Here is a 27808-nt window from a genome sequence, read left to right as displayed (position 1 = left end):
GTTGAAGAGTGGGTAGAAAGGGGTAAGTGAAGATCATGAGATTTGCTTCTACAGTACCTACAACTCTTTCAGATACATAAGTAAACTGGATTCAGTTGTTGTTTGTACCAAAATAAAAGTCATTAATTCGTTCATTTTTTGTTTGTTTGTTCCTTCATTCGTTTATTCATTCAAGTTTAAAACCTATTTAAAAACCATATTTTCTCATAATGCTTCTCCTGTATGTTCAGATTAGTTGGACACAAACGGATATATTTACTGTGTTGAGGTAGACATAAACATTGGCTGTTTTCACCCAGTATGACAACAAAACAAGAGCATGTCACCCCTGTTCCTGTGACAAGGGTTTGTGCATGGGCCTGTTTGTTTAATGAGACATTTGCTGAATGGAAACCTTAAGGGTTTGATGGGAGCTCGGTTCTGTTGTTCTGACACTTTCAATGACTTGCAGTATTTTTCTTTAAACCTTAGAGGTCCCTCGTGCATTTTTTTGCGTAGACGGTCAAGTGTTTTTAAATAACTTTGGCTGTGTTGATGCAATTCATTTTATTATGTGCTTCGGTGTGTGTTTTTGGGTAAGTTGACAAAAAATGAAATTTACCAATTTATTTACTATTGCAATTTGTAATGCCAACAAGAATACAACTTTTTGAACAGATCAAAGCTCATGAACACACAAGTATCAACAGCTATACCTTCAGAGATGCAGCTTGTAAAAGCAAATGCCTGCATCAATCAATGTTTACACTTGTGTCCTTGCTGAAAATGCTTATATAGACGGCTCAGATTGGGATTAGTTTTTTCCGCTGCAAAAATGGCACGATGTCTCAATGTATCACAAGCCTGTGAACTTTTTTATGAGAAGCCCAGCAGGAACCAACAGTCTCCAGCGGGAAAAGCTCGTCTTCTGACGATGACTCTGCGGACTTGGAGGATGAAAGTTTTGACCCAGCAGGCCCAGAGTCTGACTCTGATGAAGAGATGAAGGAGGGAGGGGCAGAGCGGCATGCCGCAGGAGAGCCATCATTTTCGGCGAGAAAAAAATCCCGCATCACGGTATCACTCGGTACGCCGTGAGCCGGACAGAAAGCATTGAGCATTGTTTTAATTTTTTATTACGGATGAAATTCTCAACCTGATCGTTCGCCACACGAACAAGGAGGGGATCCGGAGAATTGCCGAGTGGATGTTGACTGACGCGATGGAGCTACAGGCATATTTTGGGCTGCTGATCCTGGCTGGAGTGTACCGCTCCCGGAGTGGAGATGGGTTGACCAGCAGCAGAGCAGCCCTCCTAAAGGGAAGAGAGGAGGATGGAAGAAAGGTGCCATCTCTGCCAAGGCAAGCAAGGCATGTTTGCCCACTTCTGCTCCAGATGTGACCTGGCTGTCTGCAAGGAGCACTCCACAGTTATGTGCACTGTTTGCAGCACACACACACACACACACACACACACACACTTTTTTATAAAGTTGATTTTTTTTGACAAAACTTAGTGCTAAAGGGGTTAAATCTCAAAAACCCTCAAATATTTATTATGTTTGGTGAGGACTGAAGCTAAGGAAAGAATCTGTGTAAAAAAGTGTTGACCTTTGAAATATTATATACATTTTATTAAACATTTTGCTAAAATGCTTTTTTCTGTGCGAGGGGCCTGAATGTGAGTTTTTCTGAATATCTGACACCACACATAATATACAGAGAAAACAAAAAATACTTTTTTGCTCATCTGTGACTCTAGAGCCCTCACAATTCAACCCAATATAAATCCTCTTACCATGACACACAAAAAAAGATTTGGGTTTTAATTTTTTATAAAGTGGATTTTTTTTTAGAAAATATGGCATTAAAAGGGTTAAATCTCAAAAACACTTAAATATTTTATTACGTTTTGTGAGGACTGAAGTTAAGGAAAGAATTAGTGTCCAAAACAATTTAGACTTTAGAAATATTATATAATTTTTATTAAACATTGCATTTTTCTGTGCGAGGGACCTGAATGTGAGTTTTTCTGAATATCTGACACTACACAAAAAATACAGAGAAAACAAAAAAATATTTTTTGCTCATTTTTGACTCTCCATAGCCCTCACAATTCAGCCTCAAAAGAAGTGATGTGAACATAACACACAAACAATTATTGAGTTATTTTTTTTTATACTGTTGATTTTTTTTAACAAAACATTGCACTAAAGGGGTTGAATCTCAAAGACACTCAATTATTTTACTATGTTTGGTGAGGACTGAAGCTAAGGAAAGAATCTGTGAAAATGTTTTTTTTAGACTTTTGAAATATTATATTATTTTTAATATACATTTAGTTAAAATGCATTTTTTTGTGCAAGGGTCTCCAGTGTAGCTTTTTTTTTTAGGAACCTCCAAAGGTTAAATGAACACCACAAAGAGCATGAGACAGCTAATCCTTGGGTCTTCGGTGTAAAACACAGGTGTCTGTTTGCTGGATGCCTTCCTGATTATGTTGTATGTCTGGTTCGTTCATCAATGACTGCCAACAGTATTCAAGTGACCTTTCACCTTTGGCCCAGGCCTTGGTATCTCATGTTGGCAAAAAGGCACGTAAACACAGGTTTAACACATTTCTGAGCTGCAACATTTAAGCTCAAAACATCAGTTGATGTACATGTGTGCTGTGTTTTTATTGTTTTATTTTTAAATGTGGCTGTATACCATCCGTCCGTCCGTCCGTCTGTCCGTCCATCCATCCATCCATCCATCCATTTTCTTCCGAGGAGGCTCCTCCTCGGAATGCACGTAGGTGGGATTGAGGAGCCCCTCAAAGTATTCCTTCCATCACCCGACTATAGCCCCAGTTGACGTCAGCAGCTTCCCATCCCCACTGCAAACAGTGTGAGTGAGTTGCTGCCGTCCTCTTCTGAGGCGCTGGACAGTTTGCCAGAACCTCTTTGGCGCTGATCGATAGTCTTTCTCCATGGCCTCACCAAACTCCTCCCATGCCCGAGATTTAGCCTCAGCAACTGCCACTGCTGCACCCCGCTTGGCTATCCGGTATCCGTCTGCTGCCTCCGGAGACCCACAGACCAGCCATTCCCTGTAGGCCTCCTTCTTCAGCCTGACGGCTCCCCGAACCTCTGGTGTCCACCAGCGGGTACGGGGGTTGCCACCACGACTGGCACCGGCCACCTTGCGACCACAGCTAGCAACAGCCACCTCAACAATCGCAGAGTGGAACAAGGCCCACTCGGAGTCGATGGCCCCCACTGCTCTCGTGATGCGGTCAAAGCTCTGCCGGAGGTGGGAGTTGAAGACCGTCTTAACAGGTTCTTCTGCCAGGCGTTCCCAGCAGACCCTCACTATACGTTTGGGTCTGCCAGGTCTACGCGGCATCTTCCCCTGCCATCTGATCCAACTCACCACCAGGTGGTGATCAGTTGACAGCTCCGCTCCTCTCTTCACTCGGGTGTCCAAAACATACGGCCGCAGGTCAGATGATACGACTACAAAGTCTATCATCGACCTGCAACCTTGGCTGCCCTGGTACCAAGTGTACCGATGGGCATCCTTATGTTCGAACATGGTGTTCGTTATGGCCAAACTGCGGCTTGCACAGAAGTCCAATAACGAAACACCACTTGAGTTCAGATCAGGCGGGCCGTTCCTCCCAATCACACCCCTCCAGGTCAAGCTGTCATTGCCCACGTGAGCATTGAAGTCCCCCAGCAGGACAATGGAGTCCCCTGATGGAGCACTATCTAGCACTCGTCCCAGGGACTCCAAAAAGGGTGGGTACTCTGAACTGATATTTGGCCCATAAGCACAAACAACAGTCAGGACCCGTTCCCCGACCCAAAGGCACAGGGAAGCTACCCTCTCATCCCCCGGGGTAAACCCCAACACACAGGCAAAGAGTCTTAGGGCTAACAAAAAGCCAACCCCAGCCCTCCGCCTCTCACCCGGAGCAACTCCAGCAAAGGAGAGTGTCCAACCCCTCTCAAGGACTTGGGTTCCAGAGCCAATGCTATGTGTCGAGGTGAGTCCGACTATATCTAGCCGGCACCGCTCAACCTCTGCCACAAGCTCCTGCTCCTTCCCCGCCAGCGAGGTGACGTTCCATGTCCCAATAACCACTTTCCTTGTCCGGGGATCGGATCACCAAGGCTCCCGCCTCGGTCTGCCACCCGATCCACATTGCACCGGACTCTTCGTTCCTCCTGCGGGTGGTGGGTTCACAGTTGGATGAGCCCATGTATCCGGTTCGGGCTTGGCCCGGCCGGGCCCCATGGGCGAAAGCCCGGCCACCAGGCACTCGCTCACGGGCCCCAACCCCAGGCCTGGCTCCAGGGTGGGACCCCGGTAATCCTCTGGGCCGGGTACTCCGACTCCTTGTTTTTACGTCCATGAAAGATCTTCTGAACCGTTCTTTGTCTCACCCTTCAACTAAGACCCATTTGTCATGGGAGACCCTACCAGTGCCCCAGACAACATAGCTCCTAGGATCATTAGAGCACTCAAACTCCTCCACCACGATAAGGTGACGGTTTATTAAAAAAAAATTTCATTTGTTTTAGGATATTTCTGATCTATTTTTTATGTCATGACTGTTTTCAGATTTTATTTTCTGATATTTAGTTGTTTTGTTTTGAAGATCATTATGATTTGATGACTATGATTTATTTTTGTTGCTCTCTATGAAGCACTTTGTGATTCTCTTTCTGTGAAAAGTGCTATGTAAATAAAATTTACTTACTAATCTATAGAGAAGGACCCAGTTCTCCCATCACCAGCGATAGGGTGCTTCAGATGTTCATTAAAAAGTCTTTAACCAGAAACTTCTATTTTTCAGAGGAGGAAGTTCATTATCACCTCAGATCCAGTGTGAATCTGCTTGAACTGAATCAAAGAACCTCTGAAATAGAACTTTCACAGAAACCATTGTTCCAGAGAAAGAGACCAAAAAACAGCAGAGTGCTCATCAAGCAGATTGTTTTAGCTTAGAAATACCGGAACTACTCACCACCGATAATAAGGAAAGCTACTGCTCATCAGCATGCTTGCGTGCTAGCAAGAGTTTATTTTTGTCTAAGAGGACTTGACTTGGACAGCCCTGATGAGCATCATCCCTCCTCTTCTATCTTACTGTTGTATTCAAATTGTATGAATTATTTCACATATTTTAAACAGAATAAAATGAGCCTATGAGTGGCATTGACAAGAATATGCAAAAAATATCATTCTGTATTATCTGGAAATATTTTAATAATCTTTATTTCAAATATTTTACATGTGAAAATACCAAGAAGCTTTTATGTAACTGATCGTCTTCACTATTATTTACAATAATGTAAAAGTAAAGTTTTTCTTTTAGATCAGGAACAAAATATCAGCTTTTTATCTGGTGTGTGTGTGCATACGCTCCTGTGTGTCTTTCTGTGTGTGTGTGTGTGTGTGTGTGGGGGGGGGGGGGGGGGGGGGGGGCTGACATAATGAATCCATGTCTCCAAAGATCTGTCTCTATTTTTTGATATCTGATTGTCTGTCTGCACAACTCTGACCTGGTTTCTTGTTTTAGACCCATGACTCATTTTATGAAACAATATTTTTTTCAGCTGAAAAGTGACTTTGTGTTGATATTTTACTCAGATTTCAAAGTAAGTGTAATTGGGTTGTGTAAACATGTGGGCCCAAAGATATGCACCTAGCTCTTGACTCGGCACTGGGCTTGTGTCCCTGTCGCTGGTACCATCCTACTGCAGCATCTTCAAAGCTGTCGGACCTTGATGTGGAGAGAAAAGATAACCGTATAACAACCTGGTGAAGATAACATTTTGTCTGAAACACCATAAACCATAAAAAGGAAACGCTTATCTTAAAGACACGGCAGTGCTTTAAGCAGTTTGATCATGTTGACAAAATGTGGCAGGAAGCATAGTGTGACAGAAAGGTTTGAGCCTTGATCAGAGCCGTGTTGTTAATAAATACAGGTGCTGGCCAGTAAATTAGAATATCATCAAAAGGTTGAAAATATTTCAGTAATTCCATTCAAAACGTGAAACTTGTACATTATATTCATGCAATGCACACAGACCAATGTATTTCCAATGTTCATTACATTTAAATTTGATATTCATAAGTGACAACTAATGAAAACTCCAAATTTGGTATCTCAAAAAATTAGAATATTCTGAAAAGGCTGAATATAGAAGACACCTGCTGCCACTCTAATCAGCTGATTTACTCAAAACACCTGCAAAGGCCTTTAAAAGGTCCCTCAGTCTTGTTTTGAAGGCCCCACAATCATGGGGAAGACTTCTGACTTAACAGCTGTCCAAAAGACAATCATTGACACCTTGCACAAGGAGGGCAAGACACAAAAGGTGATTGCTAAAGAAGCTGGCTGTTCGCAGAGCTCTGTGTCCAAGCACATTAACAGACAGGCGAAGGGACGGAAAAAATGTGGTAGAAAAAAGTGTACAAGCTCTAGGGATAACCGCACCCTGCAGAGAATTGTGACGACAAACCCATTCAAAAATGTGGGGGAGATCCACAAAGAGTGGACTGCAGCTGGAGTCAGCGCTTCAAGAACCACCACGAGGAGACTCATGAAAGACATGGGATTCAGGTGTCGCATTCCGTGTGTCAAGCCACTCTTGAACAAGAAACAGCGCAAGAAGCGTCTCGCCTGGGCCAAGGACAAAAAGGACTGGACTGATGCTGAGTGGTCCAAAGTTATGTTTTCTGATGAAAGCAAGTTCTGCATTTCCTTTGGAAATCAAGGACCCAGAGTCTGGAGGAAGAGCGGAGAAGCACAGAATCCACGTTGCATGAGGTCCAGTGTAAAGTTTCCACCGTCAGTGATGGTGTGGGGTGCCATGTCATCTGCCGGTGTTGGCCCACTCTGTTTCCTGAGGTCCAGGGTCAATGCAGCCGTCTACCAGGAAGTTTTAGAGCACTTCATGCTTCCTGCTGCTGACCAACTTTATGGGGATGCAGACTTCACCTTTCAACAGGACTTGGCACCTGCACACAGTGCCAAAACCACCAGCACCTGGTTCAAGGACCATGGTATCCCTGTCCTTATTGGCCAGCAAACTCGCCTGACCTTAACCCCATAGAAAATCTATGGGGTATTGTGAAGCGGAGGATGCAATACGCTAGACCCAACAATGCAGAGGAGCTGAAGACGACTATCAGAGCAACCTGGGCTCTCATAACACCTGAGCAGTGCCACAGACTGATCGAGTCCATGCCACGCCGCATTACTGCAGTTATTGAGGCAAAAGGAGCCCCGACTAAGTATTGAGTGCTATACATGCACATTCTTTTCATGTTCATTCTTTTCAGTTGGCCAACATTAGAGAAACAAACATTTTTTCATTGGCCTTTAGAATATTCTAATTTTCTGAGATACCAGATTTGATGTTTTCATTGGTTGTCACCTATAAATATCAAAATTAAACGTAATAAACATCGGAAATACATTGGTCTGTGTGCATTGCATGAATATAATGTACAAGTTTCACGTTTTGAATGGAATTACTGAAATATTTTCAACCTTTTGATGATATTCTAATTTACTGGCCAGCACCTGTATGTACAGTTTTACATTATTCTAAATGTAATCATCATTTTAACATACAATTTTGCAGTGAGTCCAAAAACTATGGCAACTTCACAGAAAAATGTTTTAAATGTTATTTAGGCTTGTATTCCATCACTCTGAGTAGCGAAAAGAGTCAGTGATAGAGTACATTGCTGTTATCTAATCAGAGGCGAAGAAAGAAGACTCAGAATCCTTTTGCGTTCTGCCACTCTCTCCAGAGACACCAGCCCACCGGAGACCCTGTTAGGATGCCGCTTCCTGTAAACAGCAGCACTAGCTTTGCCCCCTCAAAAAAGAAAAAGATATTTAGTAGCAGACATGGAACAGATTGAAGAATGCGTCACAGAAAAAACTCAGAAAATATGAACGTTTATTTACCCATGACTGAAGGACTACAAAGATATACAGCAAGTGTTTTACTCATGGACGGAAATTACGAGAAATGCGTGCCGATCGCATGAAGAGGTGGAGAAGAATGAAAGAGAAATTTGTTTGTGTTAAAAAGTCAATTCAATACATTAAAACAATGTAAACACAATAGGGCTTGTGATCACACGTGATTATGCATAGCATTCTGGGATGTGCACGGCCATGTTCGAAACAAACAGTACTGTCGCAGAGAAGAAGCGGATTTGGGTGAAAGAAAGTGTTAAACAACATTATAAAATCCCCAAAAAAGGATGCGGAATATACAGGAGTACGTTATATAAAGACGTCGGGGACCGGTATGTGGACCAAATCAGCTTTATAAATGGTTTTTATCCACATGAAAGACCCAAGACCAGAGCACTGATGACATATTGTTGCAGCCACAGTTCTGCATAACGGACATTTTCGGCTTTCTTGTTTGTGCTCTGAGTGGATGTAAATGTCCGGATGAGAGGTAAACATTTTATTTGCTGGTTTTTCTTGTAAAACAATCAAAATTGTCATCTCACAGAAGAGAAATTGTGTTAGGTGTCAGCGCGCCCGCATTAGCTCACTGGTATGTGTGTAGAACCTCTGTGTGTGTGTTTCGTGTGCATGTCACGGTTGAAGGAAAGAAACGATATGTAAAAAAGTACACCATTTGTAACTTACCAGAATGAAAATACTCCAGAAGGTGATGTTTGGTCACCTTATAGCTGCGATCCAAGCAAGCCGACAAGACTTTGTTATGCTAGATACTTGGTCTCCGTGGTTTTGCCTCTTAGCAGAAAAACGGTGAAAAGTTAGCTTATTTTCCACCTTTATTCCCCTGGCAATCACGTGCGTCACCCCACAACAGTTTACTAGAGTTGTGTAATATAACTGATCAAATGAATAATAGATTAATTTAAGCCGCAAGAACGAGACTGAGCGCGCTGTTTACAATAATAACAAGCAACATGTAAGGACTCACGCCTCCCAACAGGGCGGACGCGTCGGTGATGACGTCACGATCACAAGCCCTATAGTAAATACACTATGTTGGACCAGATATGTTACTGTAATCGTGACAGGACAGAAAAGTGCTACGCCCTCTGTTGTACTGGTGGGAAATTGCTTTGCAACGCTCCCCAGGTGACGGAGCAGTCTGAAGAGAAAACCTCTCCGTCAATGCGTGTGCGCGACTCCACACTCGAGCTGACGGAGAAGCATAAATTAGGTTTTAGAAGGCATTCATTCCTACCAGAGACCACTGCAAATATATGAAAAGTATGAGTAAAGTTGACCTTTAAGCTAAATGCTTTACCAACATTTACTTGAAATGAAAGTGGAGAAATGTTTATGTCATTGTTTTTAGGGATGTATTTTTTGTTTCTTTGTGAATTCTACTGGACAAATTAAAATAACCACATGTAAAAGTTGAATTGCAAGCAGTTATGATCAGAGACTGGGTTTATCATCAGTCAGTGAGGTGCAGCTTGAGATCAGATAATTTCCTCGTCTATATTTATTAATCCACTCCATCAAAACTCAGGGCTGTTCTGGCGGTTTTGCTGCTTACATTTAGCACAGAGTGTCCTCCAGTTAACATGGGGGGGTCTGGTGCCTTTCTCCAGCGGTCAATGGGCAATCAGGCGGGGTACACCCTGGACAGAGAGCCAGTTCATCGCAGGGCAACACAGAGACGCACAGGGCAAACAATCACACACACACACACACACACACTCACACCTAAGGACAATTTAGACAGACCAGTTAACCTAACGGTCATGCTTTCGGACTGTAGGAGGAAGCCGTAGTACCCGGAGAGAACCCACGCATGCACAGGGAGAACATGCAAACTCCATGCAGAAAGACCCCAGGCCGGGAAGCGAACCCAGGACCTGCAAGGCAACAGTTCTAACCACTGCGCAGCCACATACTGTATCCATAAACACAAAAGAACAAAAAATAATTTTTGTGTATGTGTCATCGTGAATGCACTTTTTATGCATAACAGAAACATTAAAGGTTGAGTTCAGTAAAAGAGTCTTTTGTGGGAGGATTTTGTAATTACTGGAGTCTGACGTTCAGTGCATTACGAATGAAACAATATAAAAATATCGTAGGAAAAGACTTCTCACAGGTAATGATATCAGCATGATATGAGCATGGTATTAAAGAAAAACTGTTGAAAATGTGACAGCGATTACATAGACAAACAGTAGAGCCAGCAGCATTTATGGATGATTTATTATTATTGTTGAGAAATTCTTGTATTCATCCTATTATGAAGTCACATATTTAATCTCTGTCTCAGTTGGAAACCTTTAGAGGTCCTTTTTTTTATATTTTTTAATGCATTTGCAGTAGTCTCTAGTAGAAGTTGTACTTGTAAGTTGTACTCTGGGGAAAAAGCATGGATAATTAAGCCTAAGGAGAAATTAGCTTCAGACGACAGCATTTAGAGTCCTATCTCCTGATATTTGGACATCTTGTCTCCAGATTGGATAACAGCAACATGACGCTACCACTGACTCTGTTTACTCTGCAACGTTGATGTTTTATCTTCACAAATAACACGACTGAAGGAGGTCTGCTGTTTATCGGAGTTGCTAATGCTAACAGTTAGCTTCTACCAGTTGAGATGTTCTTCTGTTTCCTGGACGCTAAACCAACAACAGGTGTTAAAAAGACAAATGCACAGCGAGGAGATACGTTTTGGTTCTACAAATGAATGCTAGGGGGTGCTAAAAGCAAGACAAAACCACCTAGTTCCCCTTTAATGTTTTTCATCAGCCTGTGCAAATGAAGAGGCTAACATAAAAAGAGTTTCCCTCAACACTTTAATAGAAATTAAAATAAAACCTGACTAAAGAGACTGGTCTCTCTGGAGACTTTAAATCCCCTACTTCTCTCACTCCTCATGCATCAAAACGGTACAGTAAAATGTGCACTAAAGAGTTTTACCAGTAAATTAATTCTAAAATAGTAATAATAACTGAAGAAAACTTTGCCACAGTGACTTATAAAACTGGAAACCATTTTATCTATACAACACATAATAATTTCTGGTGTTCCTGCAAATGTGATCCCTGTTTGCTTGTTGAGGCTGGATGAAGAGACATCCTTCTTCTGATTCAGAATCTGTCTCTGTGTATTTTCATTAGATTTAGATTTGTAGACTTTCATGTTTTTATGGACTAAACCCAAAATAATCCTTTTATTCTTCCATGCTAACGTTCCCTGAACATTTCCTGCAAATGAGGCTTCCCTTATGAATCACAGAAGCAGAAACCTCTGAATATACATGCAGTCTCAGCTGTTGGGCAGACAAAGCCCGAGCCTAGACAGCGTACAGATTAGCCACATTGAAACAGCCAACCTAAAATTGTGTTTCCCCCTCATTTTTGCTGAATGCGAATGTGTCGCTGATCGCTGTTTGTTATTAACAAGCACAGCCATTCTTCTTCTTTGAATTATCGTGCATGCACCTTAACCCAGCTGCCATGTCAGCACTGATGTCCCAGTTGCTGTAATGTAATCAGCGCTTTGGCGTGACAGTCTCTGTTGAGATTCACTGCACATGTGGTCTTGGCTCATTTAATTGAGGGATTTGGCCTTTATAAGACATTTAATTGACAGGAGTTACAGCAGTGTAATGAGAGCCTACAATCAGGGGTTGAAGTTGTGCTTTCTTCTCTCTCTGTGGGATGCAGACGTCCATATATTACAGCCTGCTCTGTGTTTATATCTGTGTGCATATGTTAATGATTTAGGGTCTCTTTGGGACACAGAGGGGAGGAATCGGCACGTGGCAATGAGGGGTCAACCGTGCCAGACGCAGACTAGCAGCTGTTAGGGAAGAGGGAATAGAAGGGAGGAATACATGAGAGGATAAAGGAGGTGGGGTGGAGTGGGGATGGGAAGGGAGATGCTGGATTGATAACTAGTTAAGCTGAGATGAACGATATGGTGGAGATGGAGTGTTGAAGGAAGGGACTGGAGGGTAGAAAACAATTAGAGAACAATGTTTAAAACAGCCATTGAATTGAATGAAAAAACAAACAAAAACAAATTATATGGCAGAAAAGATTATTTAGACTCTTTGGGGGTGTATTAGGTAAACCATATTAACTAACACAGTAAACCAATCCTTGATTGTGCTGCCTTATGGATGTTGCTCAATCTGACCAAGAATGTGAAAAGTAAAGATGAATAAAACATTGTGACAAGACTATTCAGAGTTGTTTGTTGTGAAGAGCACAGGGAGCAGACATGATACCTGGCAGCGGCGGAGAGGAGAAACTCCATGAATGCTGTACAAAGTCAAGTTGTGTCTCATTAAATGAGCTTTCCTAGAGTAAAACAAAAACATGGGAAGGGTGTTTAAGAGGGAGTGATACCGTGGAGGGAAATGGATGCAGCAGATCTCTGTCTGTCTCTCCTGCTGCCTTCATTTACCATCATTGATCGTGCAGCTGGGCTGAATTGATGCCTACCTGCTGTGCTTAGATGGTCAGTGTCTGTATTGATGTAGATGAGTGAGAGGGGAGCAGAGTACCAGCATCTCTTTAGCAATGCTCTTGGAGGCAGAGAAAGAAGGGAATCCTTAAAACGAGAAGACTTTATACCTCAAGAGGGGTAGCCACATCGCTAAAGATTCTGCTAGAATCTGCGAAATCAGCTTAGTCATTTGAAATATGGCAGATAGATGGAAACATGACACTATACAGGTCAGAAGCCTCATCTATAAAGCTTGCTTACACACAAAATGGGGCCTGAAAACAGCATAAGTGACTTTATGCAAACTTTGTGTTTTACAAAGAAAAACTTTGCAGAAAAATTTGCATAACTTTAAGCAAATTTTGGACCTGGCGTAAGTACATTTTGGCGATGGGAAACCAGGCAGCGCAGCCAGTGAGATGCTAGCATGTTTCATTTAGGACACATTTTCAGACTTGTAGAGCACAACTCGAGGGCAGAGTGCACCTGCAGCGTCGTCACGTTTCCTTAAACTGGCTCGTTCCAGCGGGAACTGGCCAACAGACAAGCTGGTAATATATTTATGAAATTGATATGATAATATTTATTGCCTGAAGACCCTTTTGGGTAAAATTAAATGTTTTCTTTAAAATTTCCCTTAGATCTGGAATAAAAATGGTAAAATGGTTAATGGCCTGCAGGTTCGATCCCGGCTCCGGACAGAGAATTCTGCTGTTGTGTCCTTGGGCAAGACACTTAACTCACCTTGCCTGCTGGTGGTGGTCAGAGGGACCGGTGGCGCCTGTGCTCGGCAGCCTCGCCTCTGTCAGTGCGCCCCAGGGCAGCTGTGGCTACATTGTAGCTCATCACCATCAGTGTGTGAATGTGTGTGTGAATGGATGAATGATACACTGTAGTGTAAAGCGCTCTGGAGTCCTTACACTGAGAGGCGCTATACATATAGCCACAGCTGCCCTAGGGCGCACTGACAGAGACGAGGCTGCCGAGCACTGGCGCCACCGGTCCCTTCGACACCAGCAGCCAAGAGAGGGTTAAGTGCCTTGCCCAAGGACACAATGACAGCGACAAACTGAGCTAGGCTCGAACCTGCAACCTTCGGATTACGGGGTGAGCACTGTGCCACCGTCATCCCTTGACTGAGTTATATCTGGAATAACTTAGCGATCCCTGCACAAACATGATAGTGCCATTATATTCATAGTATCAATCTTAGGCTCTATCTATCCATTTCATATTCAGTTTTTATTTTTTTCTCTGATGTAGGCCGTGTTCTCTTTGCGGTTTCCTAGGCCACCGCTGTAGCAACGAGGTGACACAAAAAATGTTCATGCCTATGTCACGCCTCAGAGCCTCAATTTTCGCATCGGTTGTCTTGGTTAATTAATATAGTTGTCCATTTATGGGAGAAAGTGGGTGTATTGGAGGCAGGATGCAATCCAGAAACACCTGAGCACATTTCTTGGACAGGTGTGATTTGTAAAGCAGAAACTGCGTGCAGCCATGCGTAAGCATTGCTTATAGGTTGGAAAATTTGTAGTTTTTATTTTTTTGCTGAGTGACAATGTGTAGTTTTTATCATTAATCTCTGGAAATATCCATTGAAATGTTGTTGTAAATGAGTTAAAAGATGCCCAGTTGAGGAAAAGTATTGGCATTTTCATAACATAAAACTATAAAACTATGTTCTAAAATACATGGGAGCGGGTCTAAGTGTCTGGGCGACGCCATATTGGATGCCATGTTTCCTTCTATGGAAGCCTGTGAGGAAAAAATTCATTTACTGATTAGTAACAAATGGTTACAAAATTTTCACCATTAATGAACGTCATGATGTTCTTGTTATTTTGCTGGAGGTTGTGCTTCCAGGGATTTTTGACCCTAGTGGCCATCCGTTGGTACGGTCTTCATTGAACACAAAAGAAATGCTTGATTGCAATCATTTAGGTATGTCACTATAAGTAAATAAGCAAAGTTTATTTATTTAGCACTTATCACAGAAAGAAAAGTCACAAAGTTCTACACAAAGAACAACAAAACAAATCATGAAGTCATAAAATGATCATTAAAAATCATTTATTAGAAACTTTCATTTTATCTGCAGAATTTATTATGTAATGTCAGGAAGTTATTATGAGAAAATCAGCATTGTCAGTGTTAAATATTTAAATAGTTAAGATATTGGTCTCAGCAAAATGTTATTGTGTAATTGTATTGTGCCATTATTTGTATCCCTTTCACCACCTGGCTTGATATAATATGGTTTTAACTATTAAGTAAACGTGCCCTTTAATCTCAAATTACGGTTGTGGTGAAAGAGGCATTCCAATGTATAGAAACTGTGTCTAGAAGTTTAACTTTGCGTCCCAAGAGGTGTCCCAAGGCAAAACAACAATGTGGTAAAGCACTATTTTTTCAGTTTTCAACTGGATAAAGAAAAACATTCACACACATTAAAATATATTTTAAGTTTCTGTATTAATCAAATGAGAATGGTAAGCACAAAAAAAATCCCAGTTCCAAATTACAGTAAGTTAACCTGTGTTTAGTTTTCTCTTAGAGCTTTTAGAAGTTTTATAGTGCACTCTTTATGTTTTATGCAAGCTTGCCTTAAAGTTTGGTGGCGCGCGTTGGAGCTCTTATCCTTTAATGGAAACATTAATCCTACCAGTCTGAGGTATTCCCTGGTCCCCACAATCGCAGAAAACGCAACACAATAGGGAAGATTTAAGCAAAAGCAGCTTTAAATAAAATGGTCTTTAGCTGCTTTTTAAAGGTGTCTAGACTGTCAATACTACGTAATGATAAAGGAAGTTCATTCTAAAGTTAGGGAGCTAGCCTTCCCTGGAGGTAGCTGCTAATACTAGCTCTGACGGCTAATGCTATCTGTCAACCAAATCTAATTATTCATAATTTCAAGCATTTAATTACACCTAAACCCAAAGAGTTACAAAAATTCACCTCCCTGAGAGTTGGCATGAATGTAAACTAGACCTATTAAACTTATAATGTATTTTTGAACGAGGCTGTTTTTTCCTGCTGTGAAGTAGACGTTATTTTACATGGGAGACAGTGGCGATTCGTCCATAGAGGGTGCTAGGGCCCCACCCCACCAGTCTCAAAGGAAGAGGAAGGAGATAGGAATCATAAAATATAAAAAGAAAAACATGAAAATTAAACTAAACGATCGATATATCATACAGATTATAAATGCTGTGTATGATCTGCATTTGAGTGTAGTTTAAAAATGTTCTCTCACACTTTTACCATGACCGAATCATTTTGTCACGTATTACCTGTTACTTTTTGGGCACAGCAATCTGTACAACAGACCTACGCTATAGCTGGCGCATGCTTGCTGGATCCCCCTCCAATACAAAGAATAGGAGCCTTTAGTCACAGAGGTTTGCGATCAAAACATGTGCAGAAGACGATCCGGGCGGAGTCTCAGATCAGGATGTTCACCCGGAATTGGAAGCTTTCCACAGTAATTTATTTATTTTTTATTTTTTAGTTCTTTGTTCTTGTTCGTTGTAGAGCAGCTGAGTACACCTCCTGGAGTTTTTTATTATGGGGAACCATCGCACAAGTTGCCAGCTGAAAGACAATCGCCCATGCAGTAATTATCCAATAGGAGGCTTGTAACTATTTGCTTAGTTAAATCCTGTCTGTCTATTTGTAAATTAGGGATGTGAAACTTACAACAACTCAATTTGATTCCAAGTTTTGGGGTGACAGTTAGATTCAGAATCAGTTGGCTGAAAAATGTCTGAAGCTGGAGTTGGTCGTGAGAGTGTTCTATCAGCTTGAGCTCTCTCAAGCCTACTGGATGGCCACAGACCTCTAAATCACTCTCATGTTCACTATTTTTAATCACGACTACAATGACAAAAGACTCGTCTACAACGGCTGAAGAACAGCATACCAGGCTTGAAAAGCTTTAGATATTCTTAATGATCTTTTTTTGGATCTATGCATAAAAAACTGCTCATTGTGTTGGCATCAAAAAGCCAGTTTGTTCTCCATTATCCCACTTTTATTACATTGTTCAGGTTGGCCTTGCTCCTGTTTTTCACTCTGCCATCTGTACACAGTTAATTCTACAGCTAACCATTTTTTCTTACCCCCTCCCTCTGACCATCCATTTCCTTAACTCTGTTTCACTTATTTCCTTTCTTTCTTCTCTCCTGTTCTCCACTTCCAGCCACCCATCCATCCTGCTCTCTTCCCCAGTCCCTCTCCCATGGGCGATGTGGACAGTTGGGTGTCTTTGTGTTTGACGTGTGTGAGAAGGGCACACACACCCACACCCATAAATGCACATGCACACACACATATCCAGCCTTTATTGTCAGTAAGATGCTCAGCTGTGAGGCCCCTGGCCCTAATGGCCTGTGTGTGGGGTGAGGACAGGACCTCCCATTGTCCTGCAGATTAACTAACACGCACGCATGCACGCACGCACACACACACACACACACACACACACACCCACACACACACACACACTCTCTCTCTTTCTCTCTCTCACTTGCACATACACACATTTCCCCAGACCTCATGGGGTCTCTTAAGTGTGAATGTGCCTTCAGGCAGAAAATCATGGGGTAATTTACAGCAGGGCCCACTCGATGAGAGGGGGGATGGACTGCAGCCCTCAGTTTGAAGCTTTAATGTCATATTGTGTCTTTTGTTTCTCATTCAGGATGATAGAAGTCAGTTTGAGGTCTACTGTGCTTCAGTACAATAATGAAAACTATCCACAAACTGGAAATAAAGAAAACCAAAAGTGACATAAATTGAAAAGAAAACCAAAGAGGCAAAAAGCTTCAGAATAGATGAAAAGCAGTTTGCAGCTTTTCTCAGAAAAATAAACAATGAAGTTAAACTGAGGACAGTTTTCAGCCGTTTGAAGACACATTTAAAAACCAAGGTAACAGATTAAGTATGCAAGTGGCATGCATTTCTTCAAGCTATTTAGCAAACATGTCCCTAATTTAAAGCAGGACAGCAAAATCAATTATAGTGATCACTGGTTTGAAGAGGAACTAAAACCCGTAAAAGCCTGTAATCCAACAAATTAGGGAGCTAGGGATATGGGTCTGTGTTCATTTAAGTGTAAATATGTGGAAGGAAAGAATATTAAATATTAAAAAGAAACAAAACTGTCTAGTGACATAGGTCTTATTGTTTGAAGTTGCTGGATGAAAATTTCTGAACAAATTTCTGCTGATAGGATATTAGCTTTCTAATTAAAATACCATTGTCTGACTGTATGTGCCTCTTTGAAACATTTGTAACATTTAAAGAGACAATCGCACAAACTAATGACAGTTGCATGTATTGACACTGGTTTGAGCGTTCTCCTTGGGGCTTTAGACCATTCCCATCTGCCTTATTAGAAAACCATTGTCTTCATTGTGTCCCTATAACTCAAATTCTTGTTTTTTTTTTCAAATGGTGCATCCACCTCTTACTTCTAAAGCCCCCAATAGATAAAATGCAAATATGGTTTTATCCACGCAAAAACTGCGTTTAGGTTTGAAGTGACAGTGTGTAATCTTCCAGGCGATGGGGGCAGTAGATACCTAAATTTTGCAAGCAAGCTGTATTTTGGTGTTGGAGTAAGACCTTACCAATGGACGCCCATTAGGGTCAAAAGGCCCAGGGAGTTTATATTTCAGCAAAATAACACGGACATCAGATTCCTTTTCATCACTGGCAACGAGTGAAGAGGTAAATGTGTAAAACAACAACATTTATTAATGGTGAAAGTTTTGTAACCATTTGTTACGAATCAGTAAATGTGTTTTGTCCTCAAAGGATCCCGTAGAAAGAGACATGGCATCTAATATGGCATCGCCCAGAGACTTAGACCCACTCCCATGTATTTTAGAACAGATTTTATGGTTATACAGTATGTTATGAAGCCGCCAATATTTTTCAACAACTGAGCATCATTTAATTCCTTTTCAACAACATTTTAGTGGATATTTCTAGAGATTAACGATAAAAACTATACATTGTCACTTTAAAGGTTCTTTGAACCATAGAATTTCACTTTTGGCTTAAAGCCGTTTCCAACAGCCTTACTGGTTGAAATCGGAATTACAGCTGTCGTAAACAGCTCTGCTGTAGCTAGAGCTAACGATGAGCTTACGCTAACATGAGTCAACTGATACTAAATAAGCCACTAATTAAAAGGATCCACACTGTTAGACAAAAAGTATTATTACTTACAAATCTTGCAAATATGTGATTATGCAAACATGACCTGGTCAAATCACATGGGTATTGTAAGTAGCAGTTTCCTCTGATTTCAGCTGAAAATTAGCATATTTCTGTTCTTTTCATTTTTATTTTTTTGCCTCCAACAGAGTCTAAAGATACTGGCTTTACTCAAACTTCTCTTGTTGTACACTATCAATCTTCTCTCTTTGACCTCACCATCTTGTTTACTAACACTATTTGTGTTCTGATTCTTTGCTTTTCACTATTTAGTTCACTATACATGTCAGTGAACAAGCAAATGATCAAACAATCAGGTGAACAACTCCGACCTGAACGTAAATCCTCGTAAATTCAGAATGTAAAGTGCTGTAAAGTTGCGTTCCAATATGCCGTCCAAGCCTAAGACACATTAATGATGGTTGTATGTAGTTTTTATCTATGACATAGAGGAATAAATATCTTGCATTTCTCAACATGTTTTCCCCTTTCTTTGTAAGTGTGTAATGTTTGCTTCTGCAAGAATGTGGTAGTTAGGCAAGACGGTTTCCTTTGACTACTACTGCTTCTAAATGCATCCTCCCTGTTAATTGTAGTTGTGTGAGAAGAGAAGTCAGACGAACCATGAATTACCATCTCTTACTGCATGTTACATTTGAATGCCTGAGCTGACATGATGTAATAATGTGGCCACTGTACAGTAGGACATGGGGTTTTGTGGGGAATTTGGTTGTTTTGTGGCGACAGCAGTCTTGCGAAAAAGGAGTCTTGTACAGGAATTGAGCGGTCTCAGTCCTTCCTGCATCATTTCTGTCTGTAGGCTGACTCATGTCTTTGTGTCTGTAAGTGTTTTATGCTTGAAGGTTTATTTTTCAAAGAGAAAATTGATGAAACCATGTGTTAGGAACCCATTAATGTCTGTTATTCTGTAAACTATTTGTGTAACTGCAGGAAACCTTTTCAGAAGTTTTATCATGAATTAATGGTGATGTATCGTCTTCTTAAATAGATGTTCCCATTGTAGTTAAATGTGTCCACCATCACCTTTTATGACATAGAATTAAAGGCCAAAGGGCAACTCTAGGAGCTGGGATTTGGCCTAAGCAGCGCCTGTATGGAAGCCGGTGCCATAATACTGTGTAGAACCCTTTGTGGTCCTGAATTAATTCTGACCCCTTCAATAATAGAAATGAGATCTCTGGAGGTGTCCTGTAGTGTCTGCCAGATATTTTGAGTCACACAGGCTGCAAGGTGAGGCCCTCAGTGAACTGGACTCGTCACCTGTAAACCTGCACACACGGGACGGGACTGGCCTGTATCACCTTAGTGGCTTAAGAGTGCACATGCTCTGCTCGTGCGGCACATGTTGGTTAGTGTATGTGTGTGCTTGTGTATGGACGGACACGTGTGTGTGCCTCCAGCAGACGGGGGAGGGCTAGGTTGGCTTGGTTGGTTGTCTCTGTGTGAGTCCTTTGTATGAAGGAGGGGAATCAGAGAGGCGAGGGAGGAGGTGAACCGGGTGTTTCTGTCAGCTGCCGGCTGGTCTGGTTGCTGTTGGTAACTTTGCTTGATGAGATCAGAGGGGATCGGCTTTCAGACCTTCATGCCTAGTGCTTCCTCTCTCTTGCTCTTGCTCGGTTTCTCTCTCTCTGTCTCTCTTAGCTGCTCAGTGGCTCATTCTCGGAAAGACCAAAGTGGAACTGAAACCAGAGTGGGACCAAAACTGTGTTCAGACCTACTAGTGGTTCACTGATTACGTCATGACTGCGCTGCCTTACAAGCACAGTTGGAGCTGACGTGAGCGGGGGGTAGGTGAAGAAGAAGTGATAGCCTTAGGACAGATAAGCTCCAGGGAGAGGAAAGAGGGAGGTTACAAGGGAGAGAGGAGGTGGAAGAGAAAGAGGTGGGCAGCTTGTTCTCTGTTTCAGTCAGACTTACGGACGGCTGGTCTCTTCCTGCCTGTGTCTTCTTGAGTTTTTTGCCAGCTGGTGACTGAACGGAGGAGTTCAGCAGCTGTTTATTGTTTGTTTGCTGTTTAGAAGTGAACATGGACTCTGACTGAACACTTACACTCGGCGGGACATGAAGAGAGTCATCGGAGCTTTAAAGTAAGCAGTTTGATCTGTTTGTTATCTACCAGCCGTGGGATGTTTCCATTGAGACAGATTGTTAATCTTTCAGGAAAGAATATATACGGTACTTGTATAACCGTGAAAGTCACAGATTTTGTTGCTATTGTTCATGACGGTGATATATGATACCTGAGGGTAAAGTATGATTTGTTTTACATTATGTTTACATTAGAGAAAATCAGCCTCGCTCTGCTGCTTCTGTTAACCATCTGATGTTATAAACCCGCTGATTTCTCCCACAGCTGATGCTACATCGCTCTAAGAATCTCCTCTTTCTGCTGCTTTTCTTTCTTGATCATTTTGTCCAGCCTTTAATTCCCCTAATGGTTTGGGGGGCTCAGCTGGCCAGCTGGGATACCCCCATATGTGTGTGTGTGCTTTTGTTTGGGACAGTTATGTTGAGAGTTGTAGAATAAGCTACCTCTGGATTTCCCCTGCTAACATACAATAATAGAGTAGATCCTGCTGTCTATTTTTAACATACAGTTTTTGTTTTTGTTACAGACACCTCCAATCAGACTGCATGCTCTTCTCACAGCATTGTGTTTAGTCTCAGGACTGGATTGGGAGTGTGTATATGTGCGGTGTGTCCAGGGATAAAGAGATATCAGTTCTCCGTTTTGACTTTATCCCTGTGTTTTGTCAGCTGGTGACCTCTGTTTCTTTCACTGCGTTTCTGTCTTTCTTTCCGTCACCTCTATTGTTTTTTTCATTCACTCTCATAACTCACATACATTTATGCAGATGTTATCCATCTCGGGCTGTTCCTGTTGCTAGTTTTTTTTTAGGGTAGTTAGTTTTGACACTTCTTTTAAAATCCCATTGCCATTCATCTTTTTTTCAGTTTCTTGCTGGTAGCAGTTCGAGAGCACTGGAGAGCTTTCCTAAGATCATGCTGTTGTGAAAGCGTGCGTCCTGGTTTGAGTGTGAGAGTGCAGCGTTGTGTGAATGAACCTTTCCCCATCGTGTCTTCCTCTTATAGAACAATGGCAGTTGGACCCATGTGGAGAAAGCAGAAAACAGTTACCTGAAAGTCATTCTCTGAATTGAAGGCCTAGACCGCCTTGAAGGAATGCATGCTTTTCATGCCAGAGTCTCATTCCAAGATCTTCTTATATTGAGTTAGAGCAGTTTTGGCTAAATCTGGTAAACGCACATACTGTCACATAATATTATGAAATAACGTTAGCCAACATATTTGTTGTGAATTCCTCCCAGCTTCTGTCACATCACATTTTAGCTCAACATCTAAAGTAAACCGCATGATATCCATCTTTTTCTTTACTGATTTCAATGGCGGCCTTCTTGAATTGAATCTACTTGCTTTGATGGAATCTGTCCTCTGACAGCAGTAGCTCAGGAGGTGGAGTGGGTTGCCTCATGATCAGAGGATTGTTGAAATGACTCCAGCTCCTACCAGGGGCACTCTGCTGCCGTGTCCTTGGGCAAGGCACTACACTCAACTTTTCTGTGCTGGTGGTGGTAAAAGGGGCCGATGGCGCAAGATGGCAGCCTCACCTCTGCCAGACCGCCACAGGGCGGCTGTAGATACATAGTAGCTTACCATCATCAACAGTGTGTCAGTGTGAGAGTGTATGAATGCTGGTGAGCGCTTTGAGTTCCTAGAAAAGGTGGATCGTGTTGTGAAGCGCCTTGGGGGGCTATAGAACCCTAAGAAGGCACTACATCATACCATTTTATTTTTTTAACTTTCATTAGATGTTTTGCTGAAAAATACAAACAAAATGGCAAAATATTACCTGTATTCTCCTTTCAAAGATTTGTTTTTTAATAGTTTATTGACATGAAGCTAAATAGACCCCCAAATGATCTGTTGTTTTATGAATTGACATAGAATATTACTAAAAATGGTTTGCTCACAAAAGACATAGCTTGAAAAACAGAAGCTATAAAATCTAAAGTGAAAGTAGGCAGTTTAATATGTAACATGCTGATTCATCAGGACTTTGGACAGTTTATTAGGTTAACTCTGGAACTTCCAAGGAAGTCATTTAGACTGGTTTTATATTTTCAGGTGTAAGAACTTTAGTTACACAGATCTTATTGTCCGTGCTTCCTGACTTTTCCTGTTTACGTATGTCCTTTAGTTCCATGTTATTATATTGATTAAAAAAGATTAAATAAAAGAAGTATTGTAATTTTAACTGCTGACAGCTCTATTCACGTTGTAAATTTTCCCAGCAGATGATGGACTGCTTCACCATTACCCAGCAACCAACATTCTAGCTTTCAGGCTAATGCTCTGGTCGTATTCCATGTAAAATAAATGGCTTTTAGAAGAAAGTTGGTGATGAAACAGTCATTAGGGAAGATGCTGCTTCAGACAGAAAGGGGAAACTTGACGATAACTGCAGTAAGCGTCTGATATTCCGACAGCAATACAGAATATGATCACCCACCCACCCAGCAAAAATGGAGCCATGTCTGTCACCCAGCTAACAATAGGAAACTTATATTCAAGGTTTGGATTACAATAATAATTTTATACCATATTATTAGCTCTACATATCTATAATAAGTTAGCTTAACAAGAACCATGATAGTGTTTTGGATCATTAAGCTCATGTTTTTCTGATGACTTAGTAATGTGATTACATTCATTGTTGTGAAGTTAATTGTCTTAAATATAAACCATTTACACTTGAACAACCAAAAGAAAAGACAGGTGAATGGTATCTTTGATGACACACATCACAGGGGTGTGTATTGGCAATAGTCTGGCAATACGATATTTATCACCATACACGATATATTGCGATACTGAATTTTTTAGACTGAGTTTAAGTGGAAAACTCAGGCCAGATGCTTAAAAAAACACATCTGGTGTTATAGCGAATCTAGTTTCATCAGCATGAAGGCAGTAAAATCTGCTGCCACCTAGCTGTTGGAGTTTCAGTTGCACCACACAAATAAAATACAGTAAACACTTTCATGTAAATCCTCTAAATAAAATTGATACACTGCTTTCAGCATTTAAACATTTCAGTATTTTGGTAGCCTGACCTTCCAGACTCGTCCTCTGTTCTAGACAGAGGACAGGTTTGGATACTCAGAGGCAAAGAGCACCATGAGGGGCAGGGCTAGTCCGTTCAAAAATAACCAATCAGAATAAAAGTGGAAATGACGACTGTATCTCTCTGTCCATTTTTAGCTGTAGTCAAAGATGGCGTCTGGCAATGGTGCAAACATCTTTATTTAGAAGAAAAGCTTTTAGCACTTCTTCTTTTTGTTGTTTTAAAGACATGTTCAAGTCATTTAAAAGAGGAAAGAGCCACAGCAAACTCCGTTTTATGAGAAACTGAGCGTTGCGGTGTGTGATGGACGCTGCTCAGTGCTGATTGGCTTGGTTGTTGTTCTCAAATGAGCTATTTTCAGAGTTGTCAGTATAAGAAGAACATCACCCCAAAACCAAGGACATTACTGAGAAGAAAGAGAGTTAATAGATGGCACAATCAGGATCAGGATAAAACTGTTATCACAATGAATACATTAGAGGCCTGAACAAAATGCCAAGAACAAAACTCACATAACTAACACTACAAGTGTTAAAGGTAAGTATCCAAAATCATTTCACACAATCTTCTGAAAAATAAAAGCAATTGTATTATTTAGCACTGTGCTTCAAGAGGAATTTTATCACTGCACTACATGTTTATATCTTAGCATGCATTCTGCTCTAAGGAATGCAGTGGAAAAATGTAACCTTGCAGAGCTGCACATGCTGTGATAACATTGGTTTTTGTTAAATGATAAATTAAAATGCTTAATGAATTCTTTGTTTAAATATAATGTCCCCATTAGTGACCAACTGTCTTCATGCGAGTGTGGTAATTAAGTATGGAAACTGACCTTGCTGAACAGCTGAGATAAAAATGCACAAAATAATGCAGGATGTTTACCCTTTTCTTATCTTTTAGTGAACATTTACTTGAGTTTTCTAAAACCGTCGAGTGAGACCAGTCAACAAAATATGACCCAAATGCTTTTTCTTCATCCAAGAGTTAAAAATGTTCTTGGGTTGTGTTTGACTTGTGTGAGTGTGACTCAGTTCCTCACACTTACTCAAGTAGTTTAGGTGCTAAACAAGTGAGGCAACAAGAGTGCATCATATCGAAGCGGACTTTGATTCACGTTCATTACTTCTGCGGTTGTGAATCCGCCATCTCTACCCTTGATAGCTTTATGGGTCGCATCACCAAGGCTCTCCGTGCGTCCATGTGTGTTTGAGCAGGATGAGCGGATTGTGACTGGTTCTCTTTATAGGAGTGCTCGATTACTGCTCTCTCAGTGCATCGTGGATTTTTAGGTATCGAGGCACACAAGTATATGAATGTACGAATAGACAGCGTGTGTCTTCATAAATCTTTTCAATTTCTTCTGAGAGTTCCCTTAATTTAAAATTTTAGGCAGCGATTTTCTTTCAGTTCTTTGATTGCCAGTGATTCAGTTCAGTGTTTAAAAACAGGAGCTTGGGAGTTTTAGGAGGGAATTTCTTTTCATTTCAAGAGGAAAGCAGAATAATGCGTGCAGAGGAGGAGGATGTGGGAGTCGAAACATGATTCATTAGGGAAACGCCACTTGCTGGAGCAACTTTGTATGAAGTTCAGATTAAGACGGAAGAGAGAAAGGAAGGATTTGTGCTTTGGGAACATATAAGAAGTTAGATATTTTTACAGAAACGGACAGAAACTTCCACGATGCACAATTTCTATGTGAGTAGGCTTGTGAGCATGTGTGCTGAATCTAGATGTGAATTTGCTTGTCTTGTTTTGCAGAGTGAGCTTTCCTTAATGCTGAGCTTGCATTGATTGTCTCATAGTAGACGCTGGGGCATTTGGTGATAGATATACCAGTTGATAGCGTGTCAGCTCTGCAGGAGTCCCCATGGATTTATTGGTATGTTAGTCAGGAAGCCCACAGCAGGGAAATATGGATCATAGAAAATAGGGAAAGAAACTGTGTGGAAAACTTGGGGGGGTTAAACAGCTGTTAGGAGGAGAGCGCAAAGAGAGAAAGTCAACCTTCAAAGGGAGATGAAAGTGTGGTGATATTTCTTCCTGCAACTACCTAATAAGTCTTGGTTTCTTTAAAAGAGCAGCACTCTTTTCATCAGCAGTGAGATGTTTGAAGCTTCAGACTGTGGTCGTCTGTAGTTGGACGTTGCGTTTGCTGCCAGGCGGTGCAGTTTACATCTCCACTGACTTGTTTAGCTGCCCTGGGATTCCCTCAGTAGGAATGAATGCCAGTAATGTTGAGAGGATGGCAGTTAGTTTAGCCCAGTGAGCACATTGAGACGCTGTATAATACTAATATAAATGTGTTTGTTGGTGCGTTTGGAGTTGCACCTGAACTCTGTGTTTATGTGAACTCCTCCCGGGAGTGGAAAGTGGAAGAAGTCAGTGACCACTTAATGATTCATTTGTCCTGCGTCATCCTGTAATTTAGCACTACAGACAAGGCTTAGATGAGTTTGGACTTGTTTAAGACTAACCAGTTCAGAGTAGCATTGAGTAAAATAGCTGTAATTCAGGCTCATGAGTAGATGGGATTGAGTGAAAAGGACAAACGAGAGCACAAGCTGGAGCAAAATTGCAATACTTCAGTAAAAATGAAACTGAATGAAAAAACAATTTTTACTTGAGATAAAGATCAGTTTGCTGCTTAGCACAGAAAATGTTCATCTTCAGTGATTGAGCAAATTACAAACTAGTGCAAAGTTATTTGGTTTAAATGTTGTTTCTCACCTAAAATATGGTGTTATTATTAAAAAGGTGATCTTATTTCTGAAGGTTTTTATAAAACGACTATTTTTTTGTAGATTTGCTCACAAAGTAACATAAACATCATAGGCATTTTTTCTCATCGATTAGTGACATCATCAGGAATATATCTACATAAAGCATGCCCAGTGGTGTGTTGGGCACAACAAAGAACAAGCAGCTGCCATGGACTCCACCGTGTTTGGTAGATCAGCTGAGCTGAGCAGTTGCATCTGGGACATATTTGCATGGAGGTACTGATTGTGCATATGAACCAACACAAACAGACCTGCAGGCACTTCCCCCAAAAGCTAATAGCCCAGTGTTTCCCCTAGGAATTTGTCCTAGGAATTTGTCCAGCTGTGGCAGTGGGGCCGGCGGGGGGTGGGGGGGGGGGTGGGGGGTGGGTGGGGGGGGGGGGGGAACGGACATTGACACGCCTCTAAATAAAGTAAAATTTTCTAGTGCAGAGTGGAGACAACCCATAGAAGCACTGATTTGATCTCATTTCAGAGAAAAATAGAACAGGTTAGATGCACCTAATAAATAAAATTACTAACAAACTCAGGAATCTGTTTCTTTGCTTCACTGTTCTGGTGCTGAGAATATCACTAATGCGGATCAAAGGAGATACACAGATGAATGCACCTCTTATTTATTATTTGGAGACTACATTTACTGCAGCTGGCAGAGGCAGAGATTTTTTCTATTGATACACAGAATTTACAGAATCATTTTAAATGTTAATAGGGGAAGACTGCAGGAGGGAGCGGTAAAATACAGGGGGTCCCCAGCAAAAACAAAACTTTACGAGTCTGATGAAACCCGCTGGTTTTCCATCAGGCAGTCACGGGGCAGCTCCAACGATCCAGTGACTGTGCTGGGTCAATGTTATCGAGCTCAGTCCGGCTCGGCAGAGGGTGAACGAGCCGAGGCGACGTCGTGCTCTGCTTAAGAAGAGGTGTTATTTTCCCGTTTCAGAAGAAGCGTCCAACGTGTTTTTACGCTTTCTCCGAGACATGTCACGTCGCTAAGTTGTTAGCGCCGCGCGCTAACACGTCAATAGTGCAGCGTAGCCTGCTGGAGGTTTTAAGGGTTCAGATGAAAACACCCGACCTCTCAGGCTGCTCACACGTCGATCTTAAGTTGTCGCTGTTGCGCTCACGCCGTAATACAGTATTAGATGCGGTTAAAATCAG

General features: G+C 41.5%; 1 protein-coding gene across 2 annotated transcripts in view; it reads left to right on the top strand.

The window, feature by feature from the left end:
* spsb4a (splA/ryanodine receptor domain and SOCS box containing 4a) overlaps nt 1-27808 on the top strand; it is a 98538-nt gene that overhangs the window by 30447 nt on the left and 40283 nt on the right. The window contains exon 1 of one of the 2 annotated variants that reach the window (XM_015957245.3): nt 19154-20805. The exons of the other annotated variant lie outside the window; for it this stretch is intronic. The gene's annotated coding sequence lies outside the window, so the exon portion shown is untranslated. Of the gene's footprint in view, nt 1-19153; nt 20806-27808 lie in introns of those variants that run through there. 2 annotated transcript variants of the gene reach the window in all.

This window comes from Nothobranchius furzeri, chromosome 11 (genome assembly GCF_043380555.1).
Source record: "Nothobranchius furzeri strain GRZ-AD chromosome 11, NfurGRZ-RIMD1, whole genome shotgun sequence".
NCBI classification, from domain to species: domain Eukaryota; kingdom Metazoa; phylum Chordata; class Actinopteri; order Cyprinodontiformes; family Nothobranchiidae; genus Nothobranchius; species Nothobranchius furzeri.
This window is presented reverse-complemented; position numbering and strand designations above follow the sequence as displayed.